Source organism: Hyalella azteca, unplaced genomic scaffold, assembly GCF_000764305.2.
Source record: "Hyalella azteca isolate HAZT.00-mixed unplaced genomic scaffold, Hazt_2.0.2 contig3371, whole genome shotgun sequence".
Taxonomy (NCBI): Eukaryota; Metazoa; Arthropoda; class Malacostraca; order Amphipoda; family Hyalellidae; genus Hyalella; species Hyalella azteca.
The window spans coordinates 22,755-35,253 of record NW_025933621.1 but is presented as its reverse complement, the minus strand read 5'-3'; the positions used below and the strand labels follow the sequence as shown (position 1 = coordinate 35,253).

At 39.9% G+C, this 12,499-nt stretch overlaps 1 long non-coding RNA gene across 1 annotated transcript; it reads left to right on the top strand.

The window, feature by feature from the left end:
- Positions 1-4,698: 4,698 nt before the first annotated feature.
- Positions 4,699-6,632, top strand: LOC125177591. The gene is made up of 2 exons (XR_007156586.1): positions 4,699-5,958; positions 6,401-6,632. It is a non-coding gene; the product is annotated as an uncharacterized LOC125177591 (long non-coding RNA).
- The last annotated feature ends 5,867 nt before the right edge of the window (positions 6,633-12,499 follow it).

Here is a 12,499-nt window from a genome sequence, read left to right as displayed (position 1 = left end):
GTTGACGGTTAATGGTGAGTAAACGCCCGCCACCGCCGCCGCCGCCGCCACCCGGTTGACGGTTAATGGTGGGTAAACCGCCCGCCACCGCCATTCGTGCTGCCGGTTAATGGTCTGATTACATATATACTGCTATCTTGTTGAAGTTCTGGTTGTAAACCTTACATTTAAACTTATCTCAAACTTAAACTTTATATACTACAATATCTTCGAACTTCGAACAATATCCATCCATAGGAATTTCTAATACTCAAATTTTTTACATATAAACGAACAAAACATTCCTGGATAAATTCAATCTAAGTTCACATCTCAAACTATTCTCCCTCTTTCAAACATCCCCTATTTCCCGACAGTGACCCGCTACCCATTTATCGAAATGAAGATGGGGGAATAAAACCCCATCCCCCAACCCCAAAATTTAGAATAAAAACCCTAACCTAACCTTACACTTGGGAATAAATCCCCTGTAACTCCACAATTGGGATATAACCCTCTTTCCTCCCAAATTAGGGAATAAACCCCTCTTAATCCTATATTCGGTACCTAATGAATTTCCTCTTACCCTCTTCAGAAAATACCGCCCTAACCCCCTTTAGGAAATTAACTTTTATGTGACTTATTATACCCCAACCTACCTTTTGGCAATACCCCCTTAACCCCCATTCCCCAGTGCCCCCCACGTGGGTGACGGAGCCCCGGCACGAGGCGGTGCGTCAGGGCCGCCAGGCTGCGCTGCACTGCCAGGCCGACGGCTTCCCGCCACCCACCATAACCTGGAGGAAACTCCCGCCAGGTATAGGTGAGAAGTCATTTGGTACAATTGGAAGTGTCACATGTGATGTCGATCTTCAGGGTGTTGTAGTGAAAGCTGAGTTCATTGTCTTTAACATCATTGAGCAAATGACCATCCCACTGTTGTTGGGAGTAGACTTTTTAAAAGCGAATAAATTTGAATTGTGTATTCGTAGGCGCCTTCTAATCAAGCATTTAGATGATGGTGGTCTTGCTGAATTTTATTTTGATTCTGATGGCGATTGCTCATCAGTAATGTTGTGTAATGTTCATTGCTACGCCGCTAATGATATCACTATTCCAGTTGGTCAAGCAGCTTGTGTCGCAGTGAAAATGGCTATGCCATTGGTTGAGCCTGAGCACATATTGACTTATACTGATAAGGGAATTGATCCACAACTGGGCGACTCGGTCCGTGGGTTGCCTGGCATTGCTGACGTTAAGACCCAATCAGTATTGTTGGTGGCTGGAGAATCTGGGAAAACAGTAAAGCAAGGTATGTCTTTGGGTACAGTCTCGTCAGTCCTTCAGGTTTCTGCACCGGACATTAATGATGTTCCTGATAAGGTGGGGTGTGATGATTTGATGTCGTTGGTCTCACTGCCCGAATTGACCTTGTCTGAGCAGGCTGTAGTTTTTGCCACATTGCAGAACTTTAAATCAGTTTTTAGCTCAGGTGACAATGATGTTGGTCTTGCTAGTGTTACAGAGCATACGATTAGGCTAACTGACGAGACCCCAATATACCAGGCTCCCAGAAGGTTCCCACGCCCCATTGCAGATGAGATTGAACGGCAGTGTCAGGAGTTGAATTCCTTGGATATTATTGAGCCTAGTATGTCTCCTTGGTCGTCCCCAGTTGTGCCAGTTAGGAAGAAAGATGGAACTGTCCGTATGTGTATTGATTATAGGAAACTAAACCGTGTGACCGTACCTGACAAGTTCCCTGTCCCTAATTTGGCAGATTCTCTCTTTGGCTTGCGCGGTACCAAATATTTTACTCGCCTTGACCTGGTCAGAGGCTATTATCAATTACCTATTGACGAGCAAAGCCGCAAGTACACAGCATTTTCGACTCAAAAGAATCATTGGCAATTTAAGAGGCTAAGCTTTGGGTTGCGGAATGCTCCTTCAGCATTCCAACGAGAAATTCAGGCTGTATTGAGTACCTTCCCGTCACATAAAGTAATTGCGTACTTGGACGACATCCTTATTATGGGAGACAGTTTTACAGAACACCTCTCTCTTGTGTCCAAAGTCCTGCAAACGTTGCAAAGTTACTCCATTAAAATTAAACCTTCGAAATGCGAGTGGTTTAGGTCTCAGGTAGAGTACTTGGGACACATTATTAGTCAATCAGGTATTAAGAAGACAGATGTGTATGTGCAGAGAGTAGCTAATTACCCCCGACCCAAGACAGTTAGAGAGCTGCGTGAGTTTTTGGGTTTCGTAAATTTTCAGAGGAAATTTTTGCCTAATTGTAGTGAAATCCAGAAGCCCCTCTCTTGTCATACTAGTGGTCGTAGAGGTAAGGTGTTGGAGTGGACACCAGAAATGGTAGATTCTTTTGAGAAACTTAAAGCAGGGATGCAGCAGGATATTGAGTTAGCATACCCAGACTATTCAGAAGAGGCAAATAAGCTTGAATTGTGGGTAGATGCCTCAGGAATTGGTGCAGGTGCATACCTTGCTCAGGTGCAGGGCGATTGTCACCGTGTCATAGGTTTTGCCTCAATGACCTTCAGCCCAACTCAACTAAATTACTCTACCCTTGAAAGGGAACTCACCGCCTTGAGGTGGGGTATAAAAACGTTTCGACCATTTCTATTTGGTGTACCGTTTATACTCTACACTGACCATCAACCTCTAGTCCATCTTCATAACATGAAGATAGTTTGTTCTCGGCTTGTTAGAACGGTAGAGGAACTAGCAGATTATGTTTTTGAGATTCGGTATGTTCCTGGCCATGTGAACTCAGCTGCAGATGCCCTGTCTAGATTGAATTGTCACGTGCCTCAGCGTGAGGGTGAGTCGGGTGATACCTCATTACCAGATGGCTTAGTCTTGAATGGTCCTGCTGTACCTGGTGGAGGTGACTCGTTATTTGTAAGCATATTACGTTCATTGTCTAGATTGAAGTTCTCTCGTAAAGTTCCTGAAAGTGTGGTACAGATGAGACGGGTATTGATCGACGAAATTTTGAATAACCCTTTACGATACAGGATTAAGCTGGACCGCAACTCCCGTAAACAGTTGCAGCTCATGCGGTTCCCAGGTCAGCTCCCATGTCTCGATGTACTCTTATCGGCCAGTTACTTATTCAAGGTAAAGGTTCTTGTCTATTTTTGGTCCGAAAAGCCAATAATTTATCAGTTTGATGATTACAAATCTGTAATTTATTTACAATGCATCAGTGGCATTCATTTTAACCCACTGATTGAATTAGCCAATTTTACTCCTCCCGATTTTAATTCATGTTCAGTTAGCTCAGTTGCTCACGACCAACCATTGGAGGCTAGCACTGGCAGCAAATGTCACACTGCAAGTGGTGAGGATGACACGAATGAGGATAATGATGAAAATGACACTGATGTTGTGGAGAGACTATTATTAATTGATGAGCCTTCAAAGGTCTGTGCACACCCAGTTGGCTCTTTGCCTGAGGTCCTAGTCGCGATTGGTGATCATAAAATGTGTGCCGTTTTGGACTCAGGGGCGGAGATCAGTATTGTGTCTATGTGTGTGTTGGATAGGATCAGAGACTGTGTAAATTTCAATGTGCAACCAGAAAGGGTTTGCGACATAATTGGGTTTTCTGGTGTCAGGATGGCCATCACGCATTCCGTTGAGCTCTCCTTTACAATGGGTAATTATAAAATGTCTAAAAGCCACAAATTTGCGGTGGTATCCAGTGATGTACTTCCTCATTGTTTCCTAATAGGTCTTGATTTTTTGCATGACCATGACATAAGCATTGACCTTAAGGATGATTTATGTAAGCGAAGTTGTAGTATTGTCACAGAGTTATTGTTACCCACACGCAGTTTGACAAAACCAATTACCCTTTTGCTTGAGAGGGAGAGTCCGGCTGTTCATGGACTAAGTATTGCACTTGCTGAAGAAGGGCTAAGGTTTGAGATTCAGAGTGGTACAGATCCTATCTCAAGCCTGCACCTGATAATGGATGATGAAGTTATAAGGTATATGCAGGCTCATTGCCCTGTTCTAGAGTCTCTCAAGCGCTGTATGTGCCAAGATGTTCCGCCTAGTGATTGGCCGGTGGAAGTCAGATCCTTTGTGAAGCATTCAACCAAGTTGTCAGTTCAAAATGGGCTGGTGTATTTTGACGATTCCAGTCCCGTGCTTGTTATGCCATTTAAAGTGCTGGTGGAGGTTGCGTTGAACTTGCACAATGCTTATGCACATATTGGACGTGATAAGCTACTTCATTTAATTTCAGGTATAATGTGGCACCCATCTAAATTTAGAGTAGCAAATGATGTTTGTTCTACTTGTAAATGGTGTCAAATTTTTAAAGAATCATCTAATCGTATTGTGCCACCAACTTTGCAAATTAAATCAGAATATCCCTTTGAACTGGTAGCAGCAGATTTGATTTCTCTCCCAAGAACTTCCAGTGGCTATATTGGATGTCTTGTAGTCGTAGACCACTATTCCAAGTGGCTAGTAACAGTCCCTATTAAGAATAAGAAAAGCTCAACTATTATCTATGCATTCCACCACCATGTGTTGCCATTTTTACCTCGCATTCCTGACAACTTATTAACGGATAATGGACCAGAATTTATCTCTGCTGAATTTTGTGATTGGGTTAATGAAACTAGCATTACCCACAAGTTCACAACGCCCTTTTGCCCGAGCTCGAATGGCGTGAAGAATGAACCCGATCCTGGTCCATCCACAGTTATGGACAATGGTGTTAAACTAAGCGAGCTGTATAGTGGAGTTTTTGACCTCGAAGAAAATTGGGAACTTTCTTCTATTGATTCGGCTTATATGATTGACCATTCGCAAGAGACCATTGACCCTGGCGACAGTTTACCCTTGGTGGGTAGAGAACTCGTGTTGGAGGACATTGCATCGTTCTCGGTATTTGAGAATGAAATCGATATTGCGCCTTTAGATGTCGATGCTGGTAAGGTTGCTACTCAGTCTCCTACGCTCAATTGTGAAAACCTTGAAGGGTTGCCCGTCATTCAATTGACTGATCTGAGTGCTCTCAGGAAAAGAATTGTTGACAAATTTATTCATAGCGATTCAGGAGGCGGAACCAGGCACACCAGATCAAAAGGGCCAGTACCTGATTACCCGAACGTGCAAGGTAAAGTCCTTGAGTACAAAGCTAGAACTAAGTCATATGACACAGCCTAATTTCAGTTACTCTCATTAATTAGTAATGCCTTGATTTTGTATAAATTGTAGCAATGTTCTTAACGTGCAAGATGTGCCTTTTCGTTCAGTGCAGCGGGTTAACGGTATTTTCGTAGTATTGTTGACATGTATGGCCGAAGTGACGAAGCTAAGGGTGGCGATGACCCTGAATAATCCTCATTGTGTAGGAGGAGAGGGGCACGAACGGAAGTGTATAAATGTGTAATTTTAAGCATTGCGTATATGGTTAAGCGTTAGGAAATTAAGATGTAATATGTTCTGATTCGTAGAAATGTATGATAAAAATTAGGAAATCAATTTATATTCAACTGCCGTGCAATAAAAATTGTATTCCCTTCAGCATTCTTGCAGCATTAATTGTAAATATGATGTAGGGAAGGAAGACAAGATTTCTTGTTTTTAATGCAAATCAATAAATCTTTAACTTTTTAATGTATTGTGTTGCGTATCTTGAAACTAGGATGTAATGGTTTATTGTGAGCATGAGCCCAAGCACACCTGCAGCCCGTCACAATGCTACTAAAGTATTCAGTTAGCCCTATGCAGCTTCTAAGCACAGATTTGTTTGAGCTGGCGGGGGGGTATGTAACCGGAGGTTACCATGCATGACACTTTCGCAGCAAATCAAATCTGTAGCATGTTATTTCATATTAAGATGATCCGGGATTTAGGACCCGAGTTCCGCGGTGTCTACTACCAAGCGGACCACTTTATACTGGTGGCTTGTGCTAGGAAGAGCTAAGTGCTTGGGTGAGTGCTCGGATAGGATTTTAATTAGCAAGATTTATATTTGGTGAACAGTGAATACAATAATTTGTAAAGAGTTTCTTTGTAGTAATGCTTCATCTATCAAGCTAACTTCTGTGATAAACTGACTTTATTTACTGCAATTTGAATTGTTACTATTGCCCTCAGAGTTAGTCAGACCACTTTAATGTTCTCATGGATAAGGGCTGATTCATTTAATGCTAGGATAGTTTATTTATGTCCACTATGGTTAGCTGCATACCTAACTTACTGCAAATATGTATCATATCCTCTCGATTCTCTTTGCATATTTGTTTACTACTTAGCTAAATTTATAAATATTGCGTGCTGATTATTATTTGTAATTTACTAAATTTCATTATTTACAACGGAATTCAGTCTCCCTAGTCAATGTATTAATTAGGGTTATTATTTTCTCCAACAGTTACTGCTGGCCCATCTCATGCTCCCTAATTTACATAGTAGTTTATTCAGTACCTCATTCTTGGTTTGCATCTAAGCTATACCTAGCTTACTCTTCAATATCCACCCTAGGCTATACCTAACCATCTGAGCTGTCTATTAGTTGTCTTGACCATTGTTCGGTACATCTAGAACCTTGCCACTTGCTAAATTGTGTGTTTATGGACGATACATAATTCAGTCTACTGGTATTTGCTGCTGTTTCATTTTACTCCATCAACCACTGTAGTTACAAGGTTGCCAGAGACGCATAAAGTGGGTCCTTCTGACCCCACCCGCATCCACGCGCCGGCAACATTGGCATCTCCGATTTTTCTTTTTCATTCACATACCAATCCTATTTTGATACAATAGAATTATCACAATGTCTTCAGCACATTCTTCTTCTGAACCCATAAATCAGAACACAAGGGAGCATGAGAGTGTGGTAGAAGGGCATGGGGCTCCTGCTGATGCAACTCAGGTGCACATGAATCCTGGCTCTGGTGAAATTCCTTTGCCCAATGCTGCTTCAGTGGCTCCGAACAAACTGGCAGCTGTGATCTCTGTGCAAGCTGTTTTGAACCAGTTTGCTGTGCCCAAAGTCCGTGCTGACTTCATTAATGGCCGCTTTGGTTGCAACATAAACCCTAATCTGCTGCCCAGGATTGATGAATTAAGGTGGACGCTATTCCCACAGTGGCAGACTAAGGCAGCTATTTTTACCAATGCCACCAGTGAGCAGGCAGCTTTCCACCTAGGTAAGCTACTTGCAAAAAGCAACGAGCTACTACTGACATCCATGGATGTCATGGAAGACTGTCTGTCTTACCATGACTGGATGAATGCACTGGAGCTGATAGCCTCTAGCAGATATTGGGAACAGACACCAGCAGAATCGCGTTGCACTCATATCATTTGCTCAGATAATGAGTTGGAGCCCACAGCACCCGTGACCAGCCCAAGGAGCAGGACCAAGGCATCAAGTACAAAATCGAAAGCCCTCGCCAAGAAGACCAAAAATTTTAATGACCATTCTAAGGAATTGCTGAAAACTAAGAATACCAAGAAACAGACTATAAAAGCTTCACCTAAAGTTGAAGAAATTCTAATTTCTTCAAGTGAAGCTTCAGGAGAATCAGCATCTGCAGAAGAAACCACTGAATCCTGTCCCTCATCTCTGGATGAAAGTGACTCGTCTGTTGAAAGGGAGTCAGCAATTCGCAGGAGAAGAAAACATCGGCAACAAACGGTAAAGAAGGACCTGAGAGAGGTTGTTGTACCACCAGTGTTTACCATGGATGGACGAGTTCCCCTTAAGGACTATTTAGTGACTTTTGAGCAGTTCTTTGACCGAAAGTTCAAAGGTACTACGCATGATAAATGCCAAAAGCTCTCGAATTTTCTGCAGGGAGATTTACTTAATGTTTATGAGATCAGGGGTGGACGTAAGCTCAGCTATGAAGAAATGAAGAAATACCTACTGCAGTATTACAAGAAGCAGCGTATTGGAGGCCGGCGATACTGGAAGAGACAGTTCAAGGAATGCCTGCCGGAAACATCCGAGAGCTACGATATTTATGGTATGCGTCTAATAAGTCTGGCTGAACTGGCTTACCCAAGCTCTAAGAAGGAATGTGCACTGCAGCTTCGTCAGCATTTCCTTGCATCTGTACCTCCTGTCATTTCTTCAAAGATCTCTGATGCTGAGCGAACCATTAAGATTGCTTCTTCTGGTCAACCCAAACATCTTGCCTTTGAAAAGTTGATTCAACTGGCAACTGACCTGCAGCGGGAACAACCTAAGCCAAAGTCCATCATGTGGAGTGACCAGTCCTCCAGTCGGAACACTACCAGTGGTGGCCCAGGTGCATCACTGTATTCGTCACCACGTGTCAAGGAGTACCGACCTTCTCAGCACGCTTCAGCTGCAGCGGCAAAGAAAACTCCTAGCGGTGGAAATCTCCAAGTGAAGGCAAACAATCCAGAACCACGGGAACGTGCAGAACGTCCAGCTTCAACTACCCCCAGAAAGAATTCACCCTTGTGTCACTACTGCCGCAGGCCAAACCACACCCAGAAAGAATGCTGGAGGAAGATGGGTGCCTGCCTAATTTGTGGTAAACAGCACAGGATGGAGTCCTGCCCCAGGTTTGATCCCAAATTCAAGGAGCGATCCAATGAAAGGAATCAACGGTACTGCAATTCACGGAATAGTTTGGAAAATGAAATTCGGAAAAAGCCCCTGCAGTATCATGGTGTCAATTTATAGATTGGGATATGTTAGATTGATCAACTAGAGAAGTAAAATTAATCAACTGAAAATCTTCTTTTATTTCTGATCTAAATTAATTCGTAAATTTGAAAATATATCATTTATTTTATCCGCAACTGGGCGTTTACAGGAAACTTTTATTTACTCTGTAATGCTATTATTTTGTAGAATTATAAATTGCAGTCTTACGGCCATGGTTCCGGTTTCCAGCCGGCTTTAATAATAAATTTAAAATTTGTTTTTATCTCACCTGCGCTCATCGGTGCGTCTACCTACATTATACCAAAGCTGGAGTTGATGTGCCCTAAATATTCAAGCCAGTTCCATGTTTGAGTGTTCTAAAATAATTTTGATTGTTTTTTTACAGTAATGGAGTTATTTCTTATAAATGATACTAATACTTTAGCGCTATAACGATTTAACTAGAAAGTTTATGTGCAATAATATTGTATTGAATGCTTGAAGAACAAACGAATGCATCCATTATGGACGCGATACTTTTCTATGTATGAAATTGCATTGTTCTGTCATAGCGAGTTATGTATATCATTTCGTTGAATGAAACGCATTGTATATTTTAGGTTATGTCATGGTTGTCTGTCACAGAACTAGTACATATTTAAAGGTGCACGCTAGGGTGATGACTTTTTTATTTTTCCTGTTCAATTTTCTTCGATCTTGTATCTAGAAACTAATAAATGAAATTCTTAAAATCATTTTGTACGTGAGGTTTTTCATCAAATCGCCGAGAATGTATTTTATTTTTCATTCTTAAATGAAAGCTAGTCAATTAATGATACAGGAAACGAGGTTGTACAAAAGTCATCACTCTATTGCACAACCTACCTGTGTGACACAACAGGGGGCTCGACACAAGAATCTTCAGAACTTGAGATTACAATGGACACTACATGTCCCTGAACTTTCCAATTCAAACACTTGCTTAGGGTTTAGCTTTTCTTCTATTGGTTGTTGTTTAAGGCTCATTATTCGCTAGAGCAAACTATGAAAAACCTTCGGGTATCTTTAAACAAAGTTTAAATATGATTCGATACATGAACGTTGTTTATAATGTTTGTAAGTGGTTGCTGTAATGAAATAGAAAAAGACAAAATTAAATGTTTCAAAGTTTATAAATTTATATATTTTTAAATTTCATAGTACTTGCTTAAAAATTGTAAATCGGTAATAGTAAAGTAAAAATAAGACTCCTACCAAATCATCGGGTAATCTAGGTTGCTTTCACAATACATGTACGGCATAAATTCTTAGGTAAAGGTGCTACTGAGAACGTGATCGGATCTGACTGACGAGTATAAGTACAATGACATCTCGCATTGAGTATAATTGGTCAATATTTCATTAAAAAAACTCAACACAAATAGTGAACTAAAATCTATGTTTTTTTGCTGTTTATCCAGTATCTAATGACAACAGTTGTGCACTCGAAAGTTTTTTAAGTATGACGTTTTATTATAATGTAATCGATCAGCCTGACACCAGTATTGACGCTGGCAAAAAAATTTTCCGGCTGGGCTAGAATTTTAATAATTTTATTTGTTTTATTTTACATTTATTTTATGGTGACGCGAACATTTACTTTTATATTTTTGCAACAATTTTCATCCTTGCCTCAACCAAACATAAAATGGTTCTAACCTCGATGAATTTTAACACTTATTATATATCGCATTATCCATGAATATGTTTAATATGTGTAACATAATCGGAATACTTCACGGGAATTTTATTTTTCTGTCATATCAAGAAAATTAAGGGAAGGGTGGATATTTGATTCTAATCTACGAAATGGACATTTTATTTATAAATAAATAATTTAAATCTCCTTCGAAATACGGAAAAGGACTTTAATGTGAGTTTCGGGCTAAATTTGAGTCGGATTGATAATTGTTCGATAGGGCAAACTACGAAGAGTTGTTGTATGCAGGAACGTTGTTTATAAATTGTTTGTAAGTGGTTGCTGTAGATCTTACAAATCCGTATGAGCAGACATTGGCAATAGAAAAGTAAAAATAAGGCTCTAACAAAATCATCAGAAATCTAGGTTGTTTTCACACTACAATTAAGTCAAAAATTCGTAGGTCGAGGTGCTACTGAGAACGCGATACAGATCTGACTGACGAGATTGAGTAGAATGACATCACGCATTGAGTATATATAATGGGTCAATATGTCATTGAGAGACCTCAACACAAACAGTGAACAAAAAAATCAATGATTCTTTGCTGTATGTGATATTGTAGCAGGAGCATTAATTTGCCCAGTAAATAATGACTGAGCCACTCATGTTACGCTTCCGAAAGTTTTTTAATTGAGACTCCTTCTTATTTTTAGCCTGATATTGTTATTATTGACGTAAATACATTCACCCAGTATTGACGTTGAATGAGTAATGAGCCCAGACGGACAAAAGCGAAATTTTATTTGATGGTGATGCGAACATTTACTTTTATTCTCTGCATCTACTTTCACCCTTACTTCGATCTAACATAAATGGTTCTAACTTCGAACAATTTAAATACCTATTAAATGAAGATTTGATGATTTCGCAAGGAAATCTGTCAGAAATCTCATTACTTAACTTCTATACATGTATCGAAAAATCTAATAATATATATAATCGGGATATTTCACTTAAATTTTATTTTTCTGAAACATCAAGAAAATGAAGGGAAGGATAAGTTTACAAACTGATATTTGCTTCTAACTTTACTAAATGAACGTTTTATTTATAAATGAATAATTTAGATCTTCATCGAAATACAATACAGGATTTGAATCTGAGTTTTGGGCTTAAGTTGAGTCGGTTCATGATTTGCTCTAAATCTGGTACTTTACAGGATTATGGATGCTTGGGATCGTGATGACCGGATTCGGGATAACGGGATTCTCTATAACTGGATTCCGGAATTCTTTTTCTATCCTTTGAAACGCGAAAAGCTGCTGATGTGACCTGTAATCTAGATAATCAAATATCAATAAAAACTAAATTTGTATAGGATGACAGAATTTGGTCTTTTTCGCAAGCTCAAATGAAAACTATAATATACATTTTTTCTATTTTATTGTTTGTTTTGATTGAAACATATTTTTCACTGTCGTTGGCACATCAAAAAGATTTCTGCAAGATGTTTTTAATATATTAACGACCCTTTTACGTAACAATGCTGATGAAGGGTATAATTCTAATATTTTTTTGTGTTGCATCACTGTAGGAACATCGCTCTTCACAAGCTATACATTACTTCTTGTTTAAAATGCGCGTCTTTTCTACATCTCAAAGTTTTAGTCAATAAATTATTTTTCTTCTCATTTTCCCAGTAATGTTAATATGCCGTTTATTCAGTAGCGGATTTCTCGCTGGCTGACGATGTTTCTCCCTCAGCACCGTGTTAGAGAGTTAATCGCTAAGACCTTCATCGGTGCTACGCTGCATCCTAACGAAGGATAGAAGCATGAGAGTTACATTGTGCGGATCTGGGCGTGCCTTGATTGTGCTGCTGCCACAAGATATGCATGCTTTATCTTGGTCTTTGAGCGTCTTGGTCCGAAAAAACTTTTTTATTTACGGACGGATCACTTCGAAATTTAATACACGTATGTAAAACGCTTACACAATTCTAAGACTTTTTTGTTCATGTGAATTTTTCGAAAAAAATGAAAGAAAACGAAAAATTATTAGAAAACGGACAAAAAAGGGGGACGGTAGAAATATCAGCGTACCTAGGATTTTCAAGCTACAACATCGAGACACATATCATTCGATGCGTAAAGACCATATCTACA